The sequence below is a fragment of the Macaca nemestrina genome, chromosome X (genome assembly GCF_043159975.1).
Source record: "Macaca nemestrina isolate mMacNem1 chromosome X, mMacNem.hap1, whole genome shotgun sequence".
NCBI classification, from domain to species: domain Eukaryota; kingdom Metazoa; phylum Chordata; class Mammalia; order Primates; family Cercopithecidae; genus Macaca; species Macaca nemestrina.
This window is the reverse complement of record NC_092145.1, coordinates 23,898,723-23,923,846: the sequence shown is the minus strand read 5'-3', so window position 1 is coordinate 23,923,846 and position 25,124 is coordinate 23,898,723. Positions and strand designations below refer to the sequence as shown.

At 39.9% G+C, this 25,124-nt stretch overlaps 1 long non-coding RNA gene and 1 pseudogene across 2 annotated transcripts in view; both read right to left on the bottom strand.

Moving 5' to 3' along the window:
• Window positions 1-25,124, bottom strand: part of LOC105481435 (uncharacterized) — a 133,141-nt gene that overhangs the window by 82,760 nt on the left and 25,257 nt on the right. For both annotated transcript variants that reach the window (XR_986941.3, XR_011618300.1), the window contains exons 4-5: window positions 16,300-16,440; window positions 6,098-6,250 (exon numbers count right to left, since the gene is read on the bottom strand). This is a non-coding gene — a long non-coding RNA (uncharacterized lncRNA). The remainder of the gene's footprint in view (window positions 1-6,097; window positions 6,251-16,299; window positions 16,441-25,124) is intronic.
• Window positions 18,896-24,936, bottom strand: LOC105481434 (probable hydrolase PNKD; annotated as a pseudogene).

The following is a 25,124-nucleotide window of genomic DNA, read 5'->3' as shown; positions in this document are numbered from 1 at the left end:
TGGGAGACAGAGGATGTAGTGAGCTGAGATGGTGCCACCGCACGCCAGGCTGGGAGAAAGAGCAAGACTCCATCTAAAAAAACAAAACCAAAAAACAACTCTACTAGAAGATGTGAAACTTTAGGTCCTTTCAGTCTCTAGACTAGATGCCTTTGAGACTATCAGAAAACATACTGGCTCCTGCTTTATCACACCTGGAACAGGCCTGTCTTTGGTGTTCTCAGACTGCTGTAACAAAGGACCATGATACGATAATACTGCCTGAAAGCCTGCTAACTCTTGCTCCAAGGGACAGGACATAACACACACACCCATCCCCGCCACACACAGCATCTAATGTCTCAGGAAATGCCTGAAGAATATGTAATGCATGGAAACATGTTGTGTTCTGGTGTTAAATGTTGAGACCATGAGATGAAACTGAGTAATCTCGATAGGAACTGAACATAGGGACTATGAGGATCACGCCATGTGGAGCATATATGGCAGGGAGTAATGACTGCTATCTGATCCTTACTCTATGGCTCATGCCGAATTGTTGACTATAAACAACACATGAGGCTAGAACATGAAGAACCCCCAGTTTTCTGGGAGGGGAGCCAGGTCAAAGACCACCAGGATTTGTAAATTGTTTGCCAAAGGTCTCTTCCAAGTTTCAAATAACGTTTTCCTTATTGCACTTTTATCCACCAAGTTTATCACCTGAAGGAGACAATTCGATGCTATGGAACTTTCTGGACTGTAACTGTGTAGTAAATCCTATCCAGATAGACACAGTGAGGAGTATATTTAATTTCAGAAAGAACAGGATTCCTGAGGAGCATGGGAGGGTCAGGCCTCATTTTGTTTTCAGATGGACAGAAAGAAAGTAAAAATTTAACCGTAAGACAAGGTTGCACCAAACTGGACAAATCTCCATGCATCCAGATTTAGTGGCGCCTTTGTCTCTGAGTGGCGTTTTTTCAGACATAAAAGGCGGGAGAAGAGCGCTCCAAAATAGGGCTTCAGTGAAAATGTGAAGCGCTACTGCCACCGTGAGGAAGTTGTTTAAAAACAGACTCCGCCATTACGCACTCCTTCCCAGGATGTCGCGCTGTGGGGGAAGGTCTGATCTGGGCCGAGGTGGAAAAGGACTGGGCTCCAGACTAGGTCTTGTTGCCTTCTCCTCTAAGGTCTTAAGAGAGGCCGGGACATTGACGGTAATTTGGTGTAGAAACTGGAGAGTGAGGGGCTTGAAGTGAGGCAGCGGCTGCCAGGCTGTCCTGGCACAGGAAGTCCGGGGCGGGACCTCGGTTCATCCTGGTGTGGGCAGGACAGCAGGAACTCACTCAAAGACGAATTCTGGCTCTTGTGGGCATCTGTCTCCTGTCACTGCCCCTTAGAGCAAGAGTTGGCTGGCTTTCCCATGTTGTCATCTTGCTACAGGTCTTTGGGTCTCTTGTGGCATCAGTATCCGCGCACAATGGACAGGGTTCTTCCGAGGGAAATTTACAGGATTTGCTCTTCTTCACTCTCCAGGTTCTATACCAAGACACTGCCAAAGTCCACATCTCTTTTAAGGCGTTAGACGAGAAGGCAAGGAGGATCAGTACGGGGCCCAGGCCTCTTCCACGTCCCCACAGATAAGACCTTCTCCAACAGGTAGTCCTCAGGGGAAGAACTTTGTTGTGGCTTAGGGTGTCTTTAAACTACCACCGCACGATGGCAGTAGTGCACTAGATGTGCCAAGATGTGTCTTGGATCCCTCTTCTCCCGCCTTCCCTGTCTGAAAAAACGCCACCCAGATACAAAGGCACAAGGAAATATGGCTGCCTTGCTTTTTGCTGAGTTTGGAGCCATCTGGTCTTACTCTGGCACTTTTGTTTTGTTTTCCATCTTAAATCAAACCAAGGCCTAAACCACCCACCCTCATCGGGAATCTTACTCCTTCAGAAACTTAAAATCCTCCTAACCTAGTCTATATGATTATTACTTACCTCAGACTTATAGGTCCAGTAGTCTACATGGCATCAAACTGTCTCTTCAGGGAATAAATTTGGGAATGAAGGGACAAGGATAAAATCGCTTGAACCTCAGAGATCTTCTCTAGCAAACAAGTTACAGACCTTGGTGGTCTCTGACCTGGCCCCTCTCCCCGACAACCAGGAAGTTCTTCATCTTCTAGCTTATGTGTTGCATTGTAGGCAACAATTTGGCAAGAATCATAGAGGAGGAACCAGAAAGCTGTCATTACTGCATGCCATATGTGCTCCACATGGCATGATACTCATACTACACATGTTCAGTTCCTGTCTAGGTTACTCAGAGTTTCAGCTCATGGTCTCATCATTTAACATCAAAACACGGCATGGTCCCATGACACTACATATTCTTCAGGCATTTCCTGAGACTTTAAGTGGTGTGTGTGTTTGTGTGTTTCTTTTTTAATAATTTGTATTTTAGATATAAGTCTTACAGTATTCTCCTATTAGTTAATTAAAGAATAATGCTTGACAAAGATTGAGAAAAATCAATGTGCTAATAAAGATGAAAAGTACTACCATACAATTTGTCAAGGCAAAAAATAACCATGTGGATTATTTCCATATATATGGAAATATATATAAATATATATATAAATATATGAAAAATATATAAATATATATTTTTATATACTTTATACATAAATATATATTTTTAAATATAAATACATAAATTATATTAAATAATGGATTTTTATATGATTATATATAAATATATATTTTTATATAACATATATAAATATATAAAAATATAGATATAAATAAATATATACGTGTATATATATACACGCTTTTTCTCTTTGGGGGGACCAAAACTTTCTCTGTCACCCAGGCTACAGTACAATGGCGCAATCTCGGCTCACTGTAACCTCCAAGTTCAAGCGAATCTCCTGCCTCAGTCTCCTTAGTAGCTGGGATTACAAGCACAGGCCACCAGGCCTGGTTAATTATTTTGTATTTTTAGTAGACATGGGGTTTCGCCATATTGGCCAGGCTGGTCTCAAACTCCTAACCTCGAGGCATCCAAACACCTTAGCCTCCCAAAGTCCTGGGATTACAAGTGCGACCCACTGTACCCGGCTATATATACATTCCTAATTTCATGCAAATAATAAATCTGTATTGAAATTGGGTTACACTCTACATTGTGGTTTGGAGCAGATCAAGTATGTATTTTAACAAAGCTTTCAAGAGCATTAATTCATTTAAATATCATCAATACTAAACGTTGTTTTCAACATTTCAAGTCTTCAGTGTAAATGAAGGAAAATCTGAAAAATATATGCTCAAAAACATTCCTTTAGAAAAGCAGACACTATTTATTTATTTATTTTTGAGACAGAGTTTTGCTCTTTTTGCCCAGGCTGGAGTGCAAAGGCCTGATCTCGGCTCACCGCAACTTCTGCCTCCCAGGTTCAAGCGATTCTCCTGCCTTAGCCTCCCAAGTAGCTGGGATTACAGGCGTGCACCACCAGGCCTGGCTAAATTTGTAGTTTTATTAGAGATGGGGTTTCTCCATGTTGGTCAGGCTGGTCTTGAACTCCCGACCTCAGGTGATCCGCCCACCTTGGCCTCCCAAAGTGCTGAGATTGCAGGCGTGAGCCACCGCACCTGGCCAATTTTTTGTTTAAATTATTACAGATACATCACAATGTGCATACTGGCTCTATAGAATACATACTTGACTATATGTTTGGTTTAAGTTTCTGACATGTTAGAAGTAGAATAACATATACTTTACTTTATCATTTATCTTACGGTGTGGTAGGTTTAATCCTCAAGGTTCTATAATTTTTCTTTTCTCCCTAAATTAGAGGCAGGGAATGGTTATTTATGAAGACACAGAGAATAAAATTAAGATTTTGTGATGGGCCAGGCGCGGTGGCTCACGCCTGTAATCCCAGCACTTTGCGAGGCCAAGGCAGGTGGATCACGAGGTCAGGAGTTGGAGACCAGCCTGGCCAATATGGTGAAACCCCGTCTCTACTAAAAATACAAAAATTTACTGTTTGTGGTGGTGCACGCCTGTAGTCCCAGTTGCTTGGGAGGCAGAGGCAGGAGAATTGGTTGAACTCAGGAGGCGGAGGTTGCAGTGAGCCAAGATCATGCCACTGCACCGCAGCCTGGGCAACAGAAGGCAACTCGGCCTTAAAAAAAAAAAAAAAAAGAAAGAAATTGTGAGGGATAAAGGGACTACCTGGTACAGATGAATGACATGTATCCAACCTAAATGGGAATGAGAGGCTCATTGCCCCTCCACACTACCTTTCATTGCAGAATAAACCAATCAATCTCCTTGTCACTGCCACTGGTAGTTGGCTAGCTGTGATTTCCTTTCCAGGCTTCCATCCACTGCCCAGGCACATAGCCACTTTATTAAAGATAGCTAGCAAGGGGTGAATAAAAGATCACTTAGCCTAAAGAATTCTAGGTTTGGCACCACCAGCATTTCTACCTTCAGATATGAGACACTGTCCCATAGGTAGGTCTGTATTCTTCCATGAAAATGGTCGGATCAAACTATTCCTCCATAGGAGGGAGGCAGTTTAGCAGATGTCTAAGTTTACTTTAGGTGAAATACTCCGGGGAGGTAAGATATCCTTTTTGTCCTTTCCAGGAACAGGGATCATGGGGAAATGTTTCCCCTAGAGTCTCCAGGACATTCATGCATGCCAATATCATCTATGTCTGCAGATCATCACTCAACTCAACAAAACCAGCTAGAGTGAGAGCTAGACACAGTGAAAGATGTCAAAAACGCCAGGCTACCCTAGAATGCCTTACCCTGGAATGCCTGCCTGAATCCTCAGAGGCCAGGAGAGGTCATACCTGAACAAGCTCTTGAAGCACTGTAATGTCACAGTGCAGAACCAGACTAACATTAATTCCTTTCATTAAGAATTCAGATACTAAGATAATAAACTCTGAGGAAGAATGTCATGAGGATCAAGTCACCCATACACTTTTAGTCACCCTTATTGATTCTTCAATTATGAGTCATAGAGTATCTGGAGGTCTCCATACCAAAGGTTGGATATCTTCATTAGGAAATGGATTTGAAGCTGCTAGAGAAAATACTAGCTTGGATGCAGTACATAATGATTTGCTCAGGCCTAAACAATGCCATACCTCTCAAGGACATCGAACAGGAAAGAGCCACCTATCTGCCCTCCTTGAGAGAACTGAGATGACATCGGGGTCCCATTATGACAAAAGACTTTCTCCTGAACTTATAAAGTCACAGAAGCTGCTGGCTTGTGCGCTCAGATAATTGCTTAGGCCTTCCATCACATTCTTGGCCTTCATCCACTTTAGCAAATCGGCTCTCCTAAAAGATGATCTGGCCCTCATAGGCATGTTAATGTATCCTCACTCCTCTACAGAGGTCCCTCTAGTTGTAGGCAACGGTGTTTAGAATTTTTGTGTATTGAGGACCATATGAATGACACTGGCTTCAGATAGATGGTCCCTGGAACTGGCCTGTCCATTGCAACCTAACAATGCTGCTGTAAATGTCACAGCCCCATAACACAGGGACAACCAGATTGCCTAAAACTCCCAACGGCATATTCATGACATAAATGCCCCAAGGGTCTGCATTTGGCTGTGTCATCTTCTAATCTTGTCCCCACTATGAGGAAACTGAGGCCCTGTCCTCTGTTTCCTGTACTAGGACTTCCTGGAAGCAGTTGGCTTAGTCCTGGTCTCTCACTCAGCAGATACTTCACTAAGACTTTGCATTTGTCCATTGCTTCTGCCAGGCCTCAGAGAAAAGGGTAGGAACGTCAACTTGTCTTGGGCGACTTTTCCTTCCGCAGCTGCTAGGGCTTACAGGGAGAAAACGTTCACGGCTTTGGATGTTATGGAACTATTTCCGCACGATGGCAGTATTGTGCGAGAAAAGCCAGCTAATTTTGTTCCAGTCGCTCCTATCCCGCCCATCACGTTTCAAAAAAAAGGCCAAGAAGAGACAAAGATACCGGAAACTATGGTTACCTAACATTTTGCTACATTTGTGAAAAGGTATTCCACTTTTGGCATTTATTGGATATTAAACTGAGGTGTCATCCACTCACCCTCATCGAGCATCTCTTCCTTTCAAGAATTCAGTTTCTGCTCAACCAAGTCTTCTCATTTCTACTCCTCTTCACTCAGCATTGTGTCTGCAGTGTTCTATTATGATATCAAATTGCCTTGTAGTATTGGGGACCAACCTCAGGGATCCATGTCTAAAGAGAAAGAAAAAAAAAGATGTTGACATTTAAGGTCTTGGAGGAGAGCAAATCTAGGCACCAGGCCACGCGTTTCTTCTCCAGACTCCCTACCCAGGTTCCCTGGAAGTTTTACTCCATGTTCAGACCTAGTCAGTAGGCCTTGTATGTTGAGAGGGAGGCCGTTATTTAGTGGGGCTCTAACATAAGAGTCCAGATAACTCTCAAGCTTTACAGACACATACAACCCTACTTGCATGTACACAAATACAGGAATGACTATAAATGCTAATCAGATAGATCCCAGGAATTTGTTTTACGGTTTCATTATATAACATTGTAACAGAAACATTTTCCTGGTTCATTAAACTGCAACGGCTTACAACTATGTCCTATGAGTTTACTGTGTATGTGTGTTACTGTTTATCAGTTAGGAATCAGTCCTATATTTTCACATTAGTAACAAAGAGGTGGGATTTGCAAAGAAGTTAAAAAGATGTGGTGATCAAGAGAAAAGCAATGCCATACAACTGTTTATTAAACACTGAAGGCTGGGCGCGGTGGCTCACGCCTGTAATCCCAGCACTTTGGGAGGCCAAGGCAGGTGGATCACTTGAGGTCAGGAGTTCGAGACCAGCCTGGCCAACATGGCGAAACCTCGCCTTTACTGAAAATATAAAAATTAGCTCGTGTCACATGCCTATAATCTCAGCTACTTGGGAGGCTGAAACAGTAGAATCGCTTGAACCCAAGAGGTAGAGGTTGAAGTGAGCGAAGATCACACCATTGCACTCCCGCCTGGGCATCAAGAATGAGAATCCGTCTCAAAAAATAAAAATAAAAAACACTGATACCCTTTTTCATATTTGCTCCCACTTTCAATACATAGATAAAATTTCTGTATATACAGTCACAATATATACAGTCAAACGCCACAATAAATTTACATTTAAATCGGATTCAGGCCAGACGCAGTGGCTCATGCCTGTATCCCAACATTTTGGGAGGCCAAGTCGGGCGGATCACTTGAGGTCAGGAGTTTGAGACCAGCAATTTCTTGATTTTAGACAATAAATTATATACAAAGAACTTTGTGATTGTACTAGTCATTAAAAAATAAGTTCTGATTGCTCTTTTTAATCTAAAAATGTGTTTATACATGTATAAACACATAAATATTTACATATCATATAAATATGTATATTATACATGCTTATACCTCTGAAAATGAGGATTTTAAAATTATTCTTGAGATTTTAGCTCTAATTCTTACCTTCAAATTTTATCTTTAAAAACTCAAAAGAAGGAAAACAAAATTCAATACATGATAATTGAAATAGGCATCTCTCACATGCAGTCACTTAGATGTGAACCCTAAGAAAACTGTAAGACAGATGTATTCACACCACTCACATGCAGCTACATGGTTTCATTAATGTCTCTGTTTATATAACTGTGAATTAAAGATATGAATTTGTGGGCCAAAAATATAATATTCAAACATATACTCACTATAACACTGACCATGATTTAAAATATAAGCCATTGACTGAGTGTGGTGGCTCAAGACTGTAATCCCAACATTTTGAGAGGCTGAGGTAGGAGGATTGCTTGAGCCTGGGAGTTTGAGACCATCTCGGGCAATTAAGCGAGTCCCTGTCTCTACAAAAAAATACAAAATATACCTGGGCATGGTGACATGCACCTGTGGGCCCAGCTGCACAGGAGGTGGAGGTGAAAGGATCACTGGAGCCCAGGGAAGTCGTGGCTGCTGTGAGCCATGATCACGCCACTGCACTCCAGCCTGGATGACAGGGTGAGAGACCCTGTGTAAAAAAAACGTATATATGGCATTTTAAAATCTGTATATGCATATAAACAGATATGAATACACACACAGTCCCACACACATTTTACATTCAGTATACTTGGATTCGTGCTGTTTGAAATTTTGTACAAAATCTTCAGCATCACCTTATAATCTTTGAATATATCCATATCGATTTATACTTTTCAGTGCTTGAGTTTTTTTATATTTTACTCTAGAAGAAATTTAAGAAATTATAAGCAGAAAACATATGGTAGGTCAAACCTAGTGAGAAGAAATAATCACTTTTAAAATATCTATGCTATGTATTATTATCTCTTTCCTATGCACATATAATATGTACATTTATAAATTCATGTTCAAATTCTCCTGTAGTATAATTGTTAAAACAAGTTTTCTTCACTGATAACTTTGAGTACTTTTCAAATATAATTAGTTATTCTTGGAAATAATGATAGGTTTAAAAATATTGACACTTTTTAAAACTGTGTTGGTAAAATTCATGTAACATAAGAATAACGATTAAAATGTTCAAATTCAGTGGCATTTAGTACATTCACAATGCACTACCTCTATGTAGTAGCAAATCATTTTCATTACCACAAAAGAAAACCCTGAACTCATTAAGCAGTCATTCCCCATTCCACTCTATGCCCAACTCCTAGCAAACACTAATCTACTTTCCCTCAGTACTGATCATCACAATAAGTAGCCTTTTTTGTCTTTCTTCTTTCACTTAGCATGTTTTCAAATTTCGTCCATGTTGTAATATATGTCAGTGCTTCATTTCTTTTTGTAGCTGAATAATATCCATATGTATATATCACATTTTGTTTATGCATTCATCAAGTGATGGATGTTTGCTTATGTTCACCTTTTGGGTATTGTTAATAAATATATACAGTGAGTGTATACATGTACTTGTTTGTTTGTTTTCAATCATTTGTGGTATATACTTAGGAGTAGAGTTGCTAGCTCATATGGTTCCTTCTATGTTTAAATTTTTGAAGTACTGATAAACTGCTTTTCGTAGCATTTCCACCAACACTCTAGAAGAGTTCCAATTTCTCTACCACCCAACTGATATTTGTTCTTTTTAAGTAATTCCCATTCTAGTGGGTGTTAATTGGTATCATGAGGTGGTTTTGATTTACGTTTCTGAAAAGACTAATAATGGAAGCATCTTGCATAGAACTGTTGGTTATTTGTATATCTTCTTTGGAGAATCGTATATTTAAGACCTTTGCCTATTTTTAAAATTTACACATAATTGTACATATTTATGTAGTACATATATTTTCATGCATCCATAAAATGTGTGATAACCAAAAAAGGATAACTGGGATACTCAGCACCTAATGCATTTATTATTTGTTTGTGTTGGGAACATTTCAAATGTTCTTTTAGGTATTTAAAAATAAGCATGAAATTATTGTTAACTATGGTTGCCCTAACTATGCTATTGAACACTAGAACTTACTCCTTCTGTCCAGCTGTATTTTCGTAGCCATTAACCAACCTCTCTTTATTCCCCTCCCTTCCTAACTTCTGGTACCCACCATTCTACTCTATAGTTCCATGAGATGGATTATTTTAGCTCCTGCATATGAATGAGGACATGTGATAATTTGTCTTTCTGTATCTGGCTTATTTCACTTAACATAGTGTCCTACAGTTCCATTCATGTTGCTGCAGATGACAGGATTTTATTCCTTTTTCTGACTTAATAATCTTCCATTTTATATGCATGCCACATTTTCTTAATCCATTCATCCATCAATGAACACTTAGGTTGACTCTATATCTTCGCTATTGTGAATAATGATGCAATGAACATGGGAATGCATATATCTCTTTGCTGTACTGATTTCCTTTCTTTTGAATATATACTCAGCAGTGGGATTGCTGCATCATATGGTAACTCTGTTTTTAGCTTTTTGGAGAAACTCCATCCTATGTCCCATAGTGGCTGTATTAATATACATTTGCAGCAACAGTATACAAGCATTCCTCTTTGCTTCCTAGCCAGCATCTACTATTTTCTGTCTTTTTAGGAAGAGCCATTTGAACTGGGGTAATATGGTATCTCACCATGGTTTTGATTTGCGTTTCCCTGACGGTTAGTGATGTTGAACATTTTTTCATATATCTGTTGGCCATTTGTGTCTTTCTTTCAGAAATGTCTATTCAGATCATTTGTCCATTTGTAAATCAGATAATTTCGTTTTTGGTTATTGAGCTGAGTTCATTTTACATTGCGATTTGTTACTCCATTGTTAGATGAATAGTTTGCTAAGATATTCTCTCTTTCTGTAGGTTGTCTCCTCACTTTACTGTTTTCTTTGCTGTGCAGAAGCTTTCTAGCTTGATTTACTCTCATTTGTCCATTTTTGCTTTGATTGCCGGGGCTTTTCCGGTCTTATACAAAAAATCTTTGCCCAGAACAATGTCTTAAAGCATTTCTGCAATCTTTTCTTCTAGTAATTTCATATTTTCAGGTGTTTTCTTAAATTTGTTGAACCTTGTTCTGTGGCCTAACATATGCTCTATACTGGAGAATGTTCCATGTACTGATGACAAGAATGTACATTTTAGAGCAATTGGATGAAATAATTTGTAAATGTCAGTTAAGTTCATTTGGTCTAGAGTATAGTTTAATTCCAATGTTTCTTTGTCTAGATAAGCTTTCCATTACTGAAAGTGGGGTACTGAAGTCTCCCTGTATTGTTGTACACCATTCTATCTCTCTGTGTAGATCTTCAAATGTTTGCCTCATTTTGCTCTCCAAATATCTGCGCATTCCAGTGTTGGGTAGATACATATTTCCAATTGTTATATCTTCTTGTTGTATTGTCATTTTCATTGTTATACAGTGACCTTCTTTGTCTCTCTTTACAGTTTTTGACTTTTAATCTATTTTATCTAAGTATAGCCTTTCTTTTTCTCTCTTTTCTTTTCTTTCTTTCTTTTTTTTCTTAATGGAGTCTTGCTCTGTGACTCAGGCTGGAGTGCAATGGCATGATCTCGGCTCACTGCAATCTCGGCTCACTGTAATCTCTGCCTCCTGGATTCAAGGGATTCTCCTGCTTCAGCCTCCCAAGTAGCTGGGATTACAGGCGTGTGCCAACGCATCCAGCTACTTTTTGTATTTTTAGTAGAGACAGGGTTTCACCATGTTGACCAGGCTGGTCTTGAACTCCTGACCTCAGGTCATCCGCCTGCCTCGGCCTCCCAAAGTGCTGGGACTCAAGCATGTGCCACCATTCCCGGCCAAAGTATAGCCTTTCCTGTTCTTTTTTCCTTCCTGTTCATTTTCATGTTGCTGCTGATGCCCTCTCTGACTTGAGGTCTTCTTTGAGTAAAAGAGGAGTCCCCAAATTTAATGCACTGGGGTTGCTAGCTTCAACTCCACTTATTGTCTCTCACTGCCCTCAGAGATTTTTCTTCCTACAGGCAGTCAGGATGCTGTCTAGGGAGTGAGGCAAGAACAGCATTCCTGCAAAGGACACCAAAATGGGAGAGAACCTAGCTGCCTGCCTGGATCTCACATTTTATAGAGGAAACCGTGAGTCCAGGGGGAATTTTCTACGTGGTGCCTAGCAGCTTCTGGTTGGAGAAGAAGTCCATCATGGAGAGAGAAGTCCATTAATCTTACCAGCTGCTCATATGTATTCACTTTCTTATGGCCCCACAGATCGTCATAGTCTCAATTTTCAGTTCTGCAATATTGATTGTGACAATCTCTACACTAGACAGCTGTTTTTAGTTTTTTGGGGGATAACGTCAGATTGCTTCCACTCTACCATTTTGGTGACCTCACTCTCCCTTGGCCTATTTTTTTTTAAATTGGGTTGTCTTTTGTTGTTTTTAAGAGTCCTTTATATGTATTGGATATTCGCAGTTTTTAGATAATTGATTTGGAAATATTTCCTCCCATTCTGTAAGCTGGCTTTTCAAGTTCTGAATTGTGCACTTCGATGCAAAAAGTTTTTAATTCCAGGGAAGTCCAATTTATTTTTTCTTTTGTTATTGGTGCTTTTGGTTGTCTAGCTAAAAAATCATTGCCAAATCTAAAGTTCTGAAGATTTATTCCTATAGTTTCCCTGAAGGTTTTATAGCTTTAGCTCTTACCTTTAGACATTTGATACATTTTGAGTTAAGTTTTGCATATGATGTGAGGTAGAGGTTTAACTTCCTTTGGTATGTGGATAACCAGTTGTCTAAGCACTATTTCTTAAGGAGTCTATTCATGTCTCATTAAATGAACTGGATAACTTTGTGAAAAGTCAATTGACCAGAATGTCTTGGTTTATTTTCAGACTCTTCATCTCTTCCATTAATCACTGTGTGTATTCTCATTTGATCATCACCCTGATTTGATTACTCTAGCTTTTCTAGTAAGTTTTGAAATCTACAAGTGTGTCTTCCACCTTGGTTTTTCTTATTCAAACTTTGGTTACTCAGATCTCTTGCAATTTAATAGGATCTTTAGAATTTGCTCTTTCTTTTTCCCAAAAATAAATGCTCATGCGAATAATAATTAGGATTACATTAAATCTATAGATCTCTATGGCTAGTATTGCCATATTATAAATATTTAGTCTTCCAACTCATTACCACAGGATGTCTTTTGTAAAAATCTAGGTAATCTTTAAGTTCTCCAATATTTTGTGATTTTCAATGTACAAGTCTTTCATCTGTTTAGTGAAACATTCTCCTTAAAATATGATTTATTTTGAAGCTATTATAAATGGAATTGCTTTCTTAATTCAATTTTCAGATTGTTCATTGCTAGTGTACATAACTATAACTGATTTTTACCATTTAATGTTCTATCCTGCAGGGCTTGCTGAATATTGTTCATTAGCTCAAATATGGTTTTTCTGCATTTTTAAGCATTTTTATAAGATCATCAACTTTATGAAGAGAGATAATTTCCATTTTCTTCTTTTCAACTTGGATGCCTTTTATATATCTTCATTGTCCCATGACCCTGACTAGAATTTTAAGTGTACTGTTCAAGAAAAGGGCAAAAGTGTGCATTTTTACCTTGTTCATGATCTTAGGAGGAAAGTTTTCAGTCTTTTACTCTTGAGTATAATACTACCTATAGACTTTTTATAAATGCCCCATATATTGTGTTGAGACAATGATCTTCTAATTATAGATTCTTGATTGTTTTGAGTTGCCTTTCCGGAGAGATACACTACAGAAGTTCCCTAATGCATAATTTTCATTGATGTCACTTTTGCCACCTGTTTTTGAATTTGTAGAAACAATCATGCTTCTTGAAAACATAACTGCCACAATAGTCATACATGATAACGTGAAGTGAGATCATGGGTAATGCCATCTCCAACAAATACTATTAAAACATAGATTGATTTTCAATCCCTTTCACTGCTCTTGGTTTATGTGTTTATGTACAGCAGTCCACTAGAAGAAGATGTAACTCTTCCTCGATGCTCAGTGGTTCAATTTCTCTTTATGCCCTTCTAGTCTTCTCCAGACAATTGGGTACCCTTGAGACCCTCAGAAAACTTGCTCGCTCCTGCTATATCCCACTTGGAACTGGTCTGTCCTTGGTGTTCTCACATTGCTGCAACAAATGACTCATGCCTCACAGCAGAGTGACACTGCCTGAAAGCCTGCTAACTCTTGCTGTAAGGGAGAAAACATAATGCACCCATCCATTCCCCACATAGGCACTGTGTAAAGTCTCAGGAAATACTTGAAATATATGTAACACATGGGAAATGTTGTATTTTTATGTTAAATGATGCGACCATGAGATATAACTCTGAGTAACCTCGACAGGAATTGAACATAAGTACTATGAGTATCATTCCATGTGGAGTATATGTGGCAGGCAGCAATGACAGCTATTGGATCCCTCCTCTAAGGCTGATGACAAATTACTGCCTATAATGCAACACATGAGGCTAGAACATGAACTCCCTGGTTGTCTGGGCGGGGAGCCAGGTCAAAGAACACCAGAATTTGTAAATTGATTGCCAGAGAAGATCTCCAAGTTTCAAGTAATTTTCTCTTTATGCCTTCATCCCTGAAGAAGATAATTTTATACCATGAAATACACTGGCCCTGTAACTCTGTGAAATAAATCATACCCTCAAAGACTTGGGCAAGAGGATATTTAATTTCTGAAAGCAAAGATTCTTGGTGAGGGCGGGTCTTGTTTGATTTCAAGTGGAAAACAAAAGCAAAAGTGCAGCAGTAAGACCTGCTGGCCCCAAACCGGGATAAATATAAAGCAGCCATGTTTGGTGGTGGCTTTGTCTATGGGTGGCGTTTTTTCATACAAGAAGGGCGGGAGTAGAGGGCTCCAAGACAAGACTTCTTGGCACATCTGGAGCACTACTGCCATCGTGAGGATGTCGTTTAACGAAACCCCTACGCCATTATAGAGTTCTAGTGAGGGCTACCTGTTGGGGCAGATCTGGTCAGGTAAGAGGTGGAAGAGGCTTGGCCTCTATGCTGGGAGTCCTTGCCTACTCCTCTAAGGCTTTAAAAGAGACCTGGACATTGGCGGTATCTTGCTACAGAACCTGGAGAGTGAAGGTTATAATAGCAAATCCTGTAAACTTCCCTTGGAATAACCCTGTTGATTGTGCGCGATGCTACCAGAGACCCAAAGATCCATAGCAAGATGACAGCTCGTGAAAACCCGACTCTTGCTCCAAGGGGCAGGAACAGGAAAGAGATGCCCATAAGAACCTACATGTGTCTTTGAGAGGGTTCCTGCTGTCCTGCCCACACCAGGAGGGACAGAGGCAGGGAATGGCTGTTTATGAGGACACAGAGAATGCAATTAAGATTTTGTGATGGGCCAGGCGCGGTGGCTCACGCCTGTAATCCCAGCACTTTGCGAGGCCAAGGCAGGTGGATCGAGGGACCGAGGCCCCGCCCCACGACTTCCTGTACCAGGACCGCCTGGCGGCTGCTGCTTCACTCCAAGCCCCTCACTCTCCAGGTTCTACACCAAGATACCGCCAAAGTCCAGGTATCTCTTCAGGCCTTACAGGAGAAGGCAACAAGACCTATAGCCTGGAGCCCAATCCTCTTCCACCTCCTCACAGACCAGACTTTCCCCTACGGCGAGGCTTCCCGGGAAGGACGCTGTAATGGCCTAGTCTGTCTAAACGATTTCCTCACGGTGGCAGTAGTGCTTCAGATTTTTAAGGACACCCTGTCTTGGAGCAGTCTTCTCCCGCCCTTCCTGTCTGAAAAAACGCCACCCAGAGACAAATGGGCCAGGAAACATGGCTGCCTTGCATATTGCACAGTTTGGGGCAACCTGTGCAAATTCCTGTATTTTTGCTTTTCTTTTTCATGTGAAATCAAGTCAAGGCCTAAACCACCCATCCTCATCAGGAATCTTGTTCTTTCAAGAAATTAAATGTTTTCCAGACTTAGTCTATGTGGGTTGGCTCAGCACTTTCACATGGTATCAAAATGTCTGTCTCAGGCAGGAAATTAGACTGATCAGAGAAGAAAGGCGAGAATAAATTATCAGAAGCCTGGAGATCATCATGAGCCACCAATTCACAAGTCTAGGTGATCTTTGACCTATTCCCCTCCCCAGACAACCAGGCAGTCCTTCTCCATTTTCTCAGCTTATGTGATGAATTGTCAGACAGTGTTTGGTAGGAGTCGTAAGAGAAGGCCAAGACAGCACACATCATTGTATGTAATACATTGCTCCACAGAGCATGATACATACACTTACATCTGTATAAATTCCCATTAGAAGTTACACAGTTTGGGGGCAGACGCAGTGGCTCACGCCTGTAATCCCAACACTTTGAGAGGCCAAGGCGGGTGGATCACTTGAGGTCAGGAGTTTGAGACCAGCCCGGCCAACATGGTGAAACCCTATCTCTACTAAAAATAGAAAGATCAGCCAGGTATGGTGGCCCACACCTGATGTCCCAGCTACTCAGGAGGCTGAGGCAGGAGAATCGCTTGAACCCGGGAGGTGGAGGTTCCAGTGAGCCGAGATCACGCCACTGCATTCCACCCTGGGCGACAGAATGAGTGAGACTCTGTCTCAAAAAAAAAAAGGTACGCAGTTTTAAAAATTGTCCTATGTTTAACAGTGAATAATTTATTTTTCCACATGTTCCTATGTCATTAAATATTTTTCAGCTTCTTCTTGTGATCTGAGTGTGTGTGTATGTGTGTGTGTGCCTGCATGCGTGTGTGTGTGTGTGTGTGTTACCTCTTATCTCTTAGGTATCAGATTTACAATATCTTCTTATTAGCAGTGGTATTTGCAAGCCAGGTAGTTGCGTGATCCTGTAGTTTCAGCTTCTTGGGAGGTTGAGGCAGGAGAATAGCTTGGACCCAGGAGCAGAGCAACCTGAAGAACATAGTGACACCTTAGTCTCTTAAAAAAAAAAAAAAAATTTAAAGAGTATGATGTTTGCCACGTAGTTCAAAGATAATCTTGTGTACACCAAGAAGAAAAATACCATAAAATCTGTTAATACAACTGATAATATGTTGGGTTATTTTCTTCCATACTTTTCAATGTATACATACATAGGCCTACTATATTTAGGTTCACACAAAAAATAAATCTATATTAAAATTGGATTAATCTGTAGTGGTTTGGATCAGACCAGATGTGTATTCTGACAAAGTTTTGAAGGGAAAGTATTTGCTTGCATTAAATGCATGTACAAACTCTCCTTAACATCTTGTTTTGTATAAATAAGTACATATACACATACATACGGATATAGGCACAAAGCGAGGTAACTGAAATGATTACCATGGCTAAAATATAGTTAGTAAACATGTGTACACACATAGGTGTATATATACCATAAATAAGTGGTCTCTCAATCCCAAGAGGAAATGACTTTTAAAATGGTTTTATCACACATTCACGTATTCCATTGGTCATATAAGAACTTCTCTATTTAAAGTTCCCATGTATTTGTATGTCCAGTGTATGTCCAGTGTTCAAATATGTTCTCTTACAAATGGATTCTATGATTGTTCATGAGAGGTGATACTATTTTACTAAATCGATAGAGGCTTATTAATATACTCCCTTATTTGCACAACAAGGTGTTCAACACAAACACACACACACACACACACACACACACAATCACATTAATTATTCCTTTCAATTCCATCATCAGACTATAGGTAGTATTTAGTGCCTTGAATATTTCACACAATATTAGGTAATGGGAAGTTTCCAATGGTATGGAGTAACTAATAGTACTTTATTGCTAACTCTCATGACATTTCTTTATAGTTCAAAAATAACAATGAATCAAATTGCACTCAAATCCTAAGGATAATATAAACATTTGGTAAAAAAATGAAAAATGGAACAATTATAACAGAAGCTAATGAGGCATATTCTGTATCACAGAAACTCAATCAAAATTCAATTACTGTTTTTCTCAATTGCATTTTGCTTGTTCTTCTATTTGCATTATATTGGGGGGTTAGAGGGAATGTACATGTGCAGGAATTTTTTGTTATAAACATCAAATAACACCCTTTATGAGAAATTTCCTTCTGATTTAATGTTTTTCCTTCTATCATTTTTCTCGGTTTTTATATAGAAAGGCTACTTAAAATGTCACTAAACATATTTCAGCTAATTGGATTTTGTGTTAAACAATAATTTGTTGGAAGGTTTTAATTTTCTTGACTAGTAAGAGCGAGACATTTAATCATCCTAGCATGTAAACAGTGCCATTTATTTTTAGATAAAAATATGGTATTACTCAGAATGTTATCAGTACTAAGCTTATTTGTCAATGTGTCAAGCCTTCATTATAAATACAGGTAAAACTGGAAAATGTGCTCTCAGAAAACTCAGCTTTAGAGAATTAGACACTCTTAGTTGTTTTGTTTGAGTTTTTTCAATTTACAGATACATTACAATGTGCATATTGGCTCTCTAGAATACATACATGTTTAGACGTTTGATTCAAGGTTATCACATGTTAGAAGTAAAACGCCCTTGACTTTGCCATTTCTCTTACCTAGTGTTAGCAAACTTACATGGTTTGATTCCCAAGGTCGAACTGTTTGCTTTTCTCCCTAAATCAGAGGCAGAGAATGTCTCTGCCAATCAGGCCACAGAGAATGGAATTCAGGCTTTGTGAAGGCTGAAGAGGCTACCTAAGGAGCCTAACTCATCTAGTCAAGGCTTTCTCTGAGTGTTCTTTAGATGATATATGAAGGGAAGGTTAGAGATCATTTTCCTCTTTCACAAAATACCTGGAAGACGTCGTGCTTGCTTCCCGGAGCCTCTGCAAGGCACTCCTGTGTGTCAGTACACCTATATCCATATGCCATCCTTTAAGTCTAAAAGAGAGTTAGGCACAGGCCAGGATGTCACAAAAGCCAGTTCCCTTCTCCTGGCATAGCATGGTCTACATGGTAGGTGATGGAATCTTACCTTTCAAGGAAAGATATATTTTTATATCTTTTAGGTGTAGTTGACTTATAACTTTGTTCACATTCTCTAATTCCTTAATGATCTTCAGTTTAGTTGTTTCATCCATTGTTTAAGGTGGAGTATTGGGCTGGGTGACGTGGCTCATGCCTGTAATCCTAGCACTTTGGGAGGCCGAGGTGGGTGGACCACTCCAGGTCAAGAGTTCAAGACCAGCATGGGCAAAATGGTGAAACCCCTTCTCTGCTAAAAATACAAAAATTAGCTGAGCATGTTGGTGCACGCTTGTAATCCCAGCTACTTGGGAGGATGAGACATAAGAATCGCTTGAACCCAGGAGGCGGAGATTGCAGCCAAGATGGTGCCACTACACTCCAGCCTGGGTGATAGAGCAAGAGACTCTGTCTCTAAATAAATAAATAAATAAATAAATAAATAAATAAATAAAGTGGGGTATTGAAGTCACCAAGTTATTTTTTAGAACTCTCTATTTTTTCCTTTAGTTCTGTTCAGTTTTTGCCTCATGTATTTGGGGACTCTTGTAAAATAAATATGTATGCTTAATTAGTACATCTTGACAGACTGATCGTATCATTATATAATGTCCATCTTTGTCTCTTGAAATAATTATTGTCTTAAGGTGTATTTTGTCTTGTATCAGGACAGTCAGACCAACTTTATTTTGGTTATTTTTCACATGAATTTTCTTTTTTCATGCTATTACTATTAACCGTTTGTGAATTGGATCTAAAGCCAACTCTTTTAGACAGCATAGAGTTGGATGTTCTAAAAAATGCATTCTGCCAATCTCTGCCTTTAAATTGGAGAGTTTAATCTATTTAAAGTAATTACTGGTAAAGAGGTACTTACTCCTCCTATTTTGCTATATATTTTCTGTATATCTTATAGCTTTTTTCTCAATTCCATAATTCCTACCTTCTTTTGTGATTAATTGATCTTTTCTAGTGTACCACTTTTATTCCTTTCTGTTTCTTTTTCCCTATATACTAATTTTTTATGGCTATCCTGCAGAATACAATTAATATCTTAATTTTAGAGCAATCGATTTTTATTAAACTACAAATTAGTTTATATAGTACATAAAACCTACTCCTTTAAAGCTCTAATCCCTTTTGTGTTATTTTTACAAACTATATGATTAAACATTATACAATGTTAATTAATACAGACTTATAATTATTGTTTCATGCATTTGTTTTTAAAAGCATATGGGAGGAAAAGAGAATTATAAACCAAAAATATAATTCTTCTGGCTTTTTAATGTATCTATGTAGCTACCCTTTTCTTTGTTCCTTATTTCTTCATATGGTTTCGAGTTACTATCTAGCGTCTTTTCATTTCATCCTGAGAGACTCCGTTTTGCATTTCTGTTATGGGAGGTCTACTACTGGTGGAATCTGTAAAGTTTTTTTCTATCTAGGAATGTCTTAATTTCTCCTTCATTTCTGAAAGTTAGTCTTGGGGGATATGGAATTTTTGACAAGTTTGTTTGCTTTTGCAACTTTAAATATGTTATCCCACTGCCTTTTGGTTTCCATGGTTTCTGAAGAAAAACTGGCTGCTAATCTTATTGAGGAGTCCTTGTATATAATTAAGGCCTTTCTCTTATAACGCTTTCAAGATTCTTGCTTTGTCTTTGTCTTATGACAGCATGGTTATAAGCTTTCTCATTGTAGATTTCTTCATGTTTATCTTACATGGAGTTTGTTGAGCTTCTTGCATGTTTATACTCATGTGTTTCAATTGCTCTAGCTTCACATTCAATGACTTTTTTCTAACTTCTAATCTGCTGTTGGAAACTTCCAGTGGTTTTTTTTTTTTTTTTTCATTTCAGTTTCTGTACTTTTCAGTTCCAAAAGTTCTATTTGTTTTTTTAAAAAACAATATCTCTCTCTTTATGGATATTCTCTACTTGGTGAGACATTATTCTCTTGGTTTACTTTAGTTCTTTGTATTTTATTTATGGAAACACTTTGAGCATATTTAAGAGAGTTGACGTAAGTCTTTTCTAGTAAGCCCAATGCCTGGGCTTCCTTCTGCACAGTTTCTATTAATTTCTCTTTTCCCTGTGAGTAGGCCACACCTTCTTGTTTTCTTTGCATGTCTTATTTTTTGTTTATCATTAAAAATTAGATGTTTTGATATCATACTGTATTAACTCTGGAAATTAGATTTCTAGACACACTTCCCTCCCCACCCCATGGGTTTAGTTGATAGCATTTGTGTGTTGTTGTTTTTTATTTGCTTTTTTAGTAACTTTTCTTAAATATTTTTGTAAAGTCTGTATTTTTATCATTTGTGGCCACTGGAGTCGGTGTTCTGATAGCTTAGTGGTCACCTAGTACTCCGACAGTTTCCTTAAACATGTGGAGCCTAAGAAAGAAAGAGAAGTATTCTCTAAGTCCTTGAAGGCTGGCTCTGTGTGTTGGGGCACTCTTTCAACTAGCCAGGCTGTAGTCTTCACTTCTAGCTTGCAAGGGGCCTGAAAGCTAGTGAGATATGAGTCCTTAAGGTCTTCTCAGGCATTTTCTGAATAATTGTCCAGCCCTGCGCATGTGCATGGCTTTTTATTTCTCTAGTATATACAAGAACTTTTTAAAGTTCTTATTCCCCCAAGTATTTCCTTTCATAGCCTCTTCCTTCCCATGCTTTTCCATCTGTTTACTGTTTAACTGTTGTCCCTTGCCCCAGACTCCTATAGCCAATACTTGTATCTTTAAGTTTTTTCAACACATGCCCCTCAGGAAGCTGTTCCAAACCTGGAAACACTCTAAGTGAGGCAAAACAAAAGCAAGATTACACCAATCCTTTAGGGAGCCAAAAGACAGGTCCAACTGGAATGCAACAATTCTTTGAGAATAAGTTCTGTATTATACCTATGCACAAGGGTGGGAGCTATACTGAAGGCACTGTGGAAGCTGGGGGATGGTAGACAGGCAATTTAAAATGCCGTAGCTCTCTTGCTCTCTCACCACAAAGCAGCCACTTCTTTCTTCACCAAGGCTTCCTTGGGTGTTGCAAGTTTTTGACAAGCTCTAGAGTTCTGTAAAAGTGGATTCTGACACTTCTTTCTAGTTCATGCCTGGCTCGTTGTTGCTTTTGTGGAGGGTTGATGTACCAACGTGTCCTCCTTCATGATCTTCAGTGACATCATTTTTGCCACCTGATTTTTGCACTTCTAGAAATAATCACATTTCTTTACAACGTTCCTTCTACAACAGGCATGTATGAAGTCATAGAGTTGTATCACAAGGAATGACACCTCTGACAGGCAAGGACTTTTCAATCCTTTTCACTGTCTGTGTTGAAATAAATGATAAATATTATTTAACAGCTTAGTCATATGTAAAACATATAAATTAGATTGAATTCTACTTCAGTTTTCGTTTATGCTTGGCTAACATATTTGGACTACTTCTTCTCCATCTGTTTTTTTGTATCTACTCCTTTAGACGTTTCATTACTTCTTGGTTTGGCTACTTGGCCCCACTTCTCTTCAATTCCTCCTGGCTGCAGGCAGTGAATCTCTAGATGTTTGAGTGACCTGAGATCCTCAGCAAGCACACTTGCCTCTGCAATACGTCACCTGGAATTGGCCTGTTCTTTGTGTTTTGACACGGCTGCCACAAGAAACCAATGCCCCATATCTTCCTTGAGGAGTCCTTGTATATAATAAGGCCTTCACCATAGGATGGTGGTACCACGTGAAAGCCTGCTAACTCTCGCTGCAAGGGGCAGAAGACAGATGCCCACAAGAGCTTGCATTCGTGTTTGAGTGGGTCCCTCCAGTCCTGACCACACCAGGAGGAAATGAGGCCCCACCCCACGACTTCCTGTGCCAGTATCGCCTGGCAGCTGATGGTTCACTCCAAGCCCCTCACTCTCCAGGTTTTATACCAAGATACCACCAATGTCCAGGTCTCTGTTAAGGCCTTAGAGGAGAAGGCAAAGAGGCTCAGCATGGAGCCCCAGCCTCTTCCACCTACCCACAGAACAGCCCTTCCCCAACAGCTGGGTCTCAGGGAAAGAACGCTGTAATGGCGTATTCTGTCTTTAAATGATTTCCTCACGGGGGCAGTAGTGCTGCATATTTTCAAGGAAGCCTGCCTTGGGGCACTCTTCTCCCGCCCTTCCAGTGTGAAAAAACGCCACTGAGAGACAAAGGCGCCACCAAACATGGCTGCCTTGCATTTTGCCCAGTTTGGGGCGACCTGCTCATACTGCTGGAAGTTGCTTTTGTTTCCATCTGAAATCAAACCAAGGCCTAAACCAGCCACTTTTTAACTGAAATTTTTCCCTACTAAACGCTCAATAATTTTATTTGCCTTTGGCTGGCTCCTGGGTGTGGGGCGGGGTAGGGGTTGGCAGCAGCCTGGGATTCATGCGCCCTCTGGTGGACCTCGAGAACTGGAATCCGGGCCAAACCTGAGGACTTCACAGTCAACACAGTTTAGGAGGGTTGCATCGTTCCTCAGGTCTGCACCCCAGACTCAACATGAGGGGACGGGGCACGTTGGGGGGATGCCCTGAACCTCTGGCTCTCATACTGTCCCGTGTTGGACACCCGCATGTTCTGCCGAGCCTTCATCTGCTTCACACGGTCCTTGTCCACTTCCCGCTTGTTGAGGATGAAGAGAAGGATACCACAAGGGAAGCCGATGGCCCAGGCCAGTCCCTGGCTTTCATGGGGTTCTTGCTCCTCTTTCTGGGAATGTATTCCAGCTCGGGGGTTAGGGGTTCAGGTTCCTCCCTGCCCTCTGGGGAGCTGTGGGTTTGCAGTGCCTGGGTCCTGTTATGGGAGGCCGTGTTAGCTGTGATTCCTGCGAGAATCCCCCGGAGGACACAGGCATTTCTCACCCCCCATATCCCCGGCCCTTCAGCACCATAGCAGCTACCACCGCCGCCATGTTCAGATCCCACCTTAAAGCACCCACTTTTATCAGGCAATATTATCTTTCAAGAACGCAATTTCCACTTAACCTAGTCTTTGCAGTTCTGCTCTTAACTCGGTTTTACATCTCAAGCATTTTCTCTACATTACTAAATTGTTTACGTCTAGGGGCAAGTCTCAAGGAGCTAGGCCTAGGAGGAAGAAAACAATTCTGAAAATTAAGGGCAGGATTGGGGCATTTCTAGGCAGCAGGCCACATGTTCCCTGACTTGGCTTGCTGTTGTTAAAGAGAAAATTATTCTGGCACTTGTAAAAGTGATAAAGAAGACTTTATTCAAGACTATTGCAATAGGGACATTACAACAGGTGAGAAATAGATCAGTCTCCATTCTGAGCATAGTAAAGACAGCCGGGGATTTACAGTCAAGGAGCAGAATGAGGGGTGTCAGTGCATGGAACATCACAGAGAGGAGACATCAAGGGTAGGGGAATTCTTGCTAAACTGAGTTAAGATTTGTATTAAAACTGGATTAGGCAAGCCAAAGACAGTACTCAAGAATGAGCTCAGTCAAAAAGACGGCTCAGAGGAGCCTATCTACAATTTGGTCAAGGAGATAGCCTTTGTCAGTATTCATGCCCTCAAGGAGTTTTTCTCCATTTACGGGGTTAGACTGTAAAATGAGAGGCACCTGTTTTCTTGGAGCCCTAAGAGGAAGGCTTAGATACCGCTCATCACTTCATGCCATAAATGCGGACTTTGAGTGGTATACATATATAAATATGTATAAACCCCTATCAGAAGTTACTAAAAGGTTGTCTCATGATTTCATCTTTTAACATGGAAACACAAGCACTTTCTAATATCATTAATTTTGTACCTTATATTTTAAAATTTTTATTTCACTTTATTTTTTGTTTGTTTTCATTGTATTCTCATTTGAAATTAGTTACTTAGTTTCTTCAGAAAGTTAAGGAAAATATTCATTGAAATAAATTACAAATATTACTGAACAGCTTAGTCATATTTCAACTTGTTAAATACATTTAGGCTTAATTCAGTTTTTGTTTATGGTTGGCTATAATTTTTGGACCATTTCTCCTCCATATCTCTCCACTGGAAACAAAATATATAGGATGAAATACAAAATTCTCCCTAAAAGTGTCAAAGAATTCACAAAAGAGAAACTCTCAGATTAAAGCTCTATAGACAGAGAATTAAGGGGAACACCAGACTACCCAGTCTTTTTGGCCTTTCAGGTATTTGCTTAGCTGGGTAGTATTGGCCTTCATTTTCAGGGACCTCACAGGTGGCAAAGAGCAGAAGATAGAAAAAGCCTGAAGGGAAGTATAACTATTAAAAAATAAAACACACTTAGGGATTTTCCTTTAACACAAACATCTATCCCACATGGTTACAGGTTGGTTCTATGAATTTTTTTTTTTTTTTTAAGATGGAGTTTCACTCTTCGTGCCCAGGCTGGAGTGCAGTGGTGCGAACCCGGCTCACTGCAACCTGCACCTCCTGGGTTCAAGTATTCTCCTGCCTCAGCCTCCGAAGTAGCTGGGATTACAGGTGCATGCCACCATGCCTGGCTAATTTTTGCATTTTTAGTAGAGATGGGGTTTCGCCATGTTGGCCAGGCTGGTCTCGAACTCCTGACCTCAGCTGATCTGCCCGCCTCGGCCTCCCAAAGTGCTGGGA